Raw genomic sequence first — 1,535 nt, 5'->3', positions numbered from 1 at the left:
CCTAATTACTTTAAAATTTCAAAATTTCTAAATGAAAGAAAACATTGCTCAGGTAAGTACTACTTAGTGGATGCCGGGTATCATTTGCAAAAGGGCTATTTGAAGCGATATATCTAAAGACAAAATATCATATACCTAATTTCAAGAGATTGAGCGGGGTTGCACGAGGAAAGAAAGAAATTTTTAACAAAAGACATTCATCTTTGCGTGGTGTGATCGAGAGATCGTTCGGGGTTTGGAAGAAGAAATGGGTAACTCTACGTGATATGCCAACTTATCCATTTACAAAACAAGTCTAGATTGTAGTGGCAACAATGACACTACACAACTTCATTAGACGACATATTTCCAGGACATATGCAGAGTTTTCCGTTATAGAAGAAGATTCATTGCAAATACCACCCGAGGCATTTGAATACCAAGTTGGACGTTCCATCCCAGAAATTGATATTGATTCAACTGAGTCACAAACCCCAGATGATGAAGGCGCTTAAGAGATGGCAGGTTTGAGAGAGCAAATAACAAATGACATAAGCCTAGGCATTTAGTTTTGATTACGTATTATGTCTTTCAATTATGTTTAATTATTTTCTTCATATTAAACCTACGCTATAGATGACATCTTGGTGGTGACATTTCACATATGTTTAGCTTAAATTCATGTCCTCATTAATATGGTATTTAAATTTTGAGACTTTTTATCTTTCACGAGCATAGTTTGTCAGTTGTTTCTATTGTTTAAATAATTTATGACCCTTTGGAATTATCTTTAGGCTTGTTGGTTTACCTCTGTTTGTCATTTCCATTTTGTTGCCATTAATCAATTTTGGACCTTGCTTCATATGGATGCCAAAAAGGCTTTACTTTGTAAGGTTCTATCCAAAGGTATTAATTTGGAGCAACGAACAAGTTATATTGTACACAAGGAGCAAGGTTGTAGATTTCGGAAGCTGTGTATAGTACATTTCATTTGATTAATGTGTTCCTTTATATCAATTTCACTTTCAGTAATGATGAACAAAGTCTTTGGTACCCTCTGAATATCCTTTCGGTTCTGTAGTCCAATAATTTACAACAGATTTATTAAATGCATGATGCAAGAATATAGAATGTCACCATGTTGTATCAAACTAGTTTCCTTGCATTCTTTAATAATTATACTACATACTTTTTATTGGGAGATGAACATATTCTGCTTTGAATATAAATGTACCTGGGAAGATTTCTTATATGCACCTCTTTGATGACTATATATATTCACAAACTAAATATTGAACTATCTCACATTTATGCCACCTAAAGCTTTCTCACCAACATATGAGATGTATAGTTTTTAGAATCCGGAGATATTTGAATGTGGAAAGTTTATTTGAATCTGAAAAATTGTTATATCGGAATGGGTTATTAATGCATCCAGAATTTATTTTGGTGACTCGGTTTTACTCCTTATGCTACTACTTTGGTTTGAATGCATGTTGAGATGTGTTTTAATGGTGAGAAATATATATATGGGGCTCAGTTTTTTATGCTTGCAA

This window comes from Phalaenopsis equestris, unplaced genomic scaffold, assembly GCF_001263595.1.
Source record: "Phalaenopsis equestris unplaced genomic scaffold, ASM126359v1 Scaffold000098, whole genome shotgun sequence".
Taxonomy (NCBI): Eukaryota; Viridiplantae; Streptophyta; class Magnoliopsida; order Asparagales; family Orchidaceae; genus Phalaenopsis; species Phalaenopsis equestris.
The sequence above is the reverse complement of the archived record's forward strand: the minus strand, read 5'-3'. Positions refer to the sequence as shown.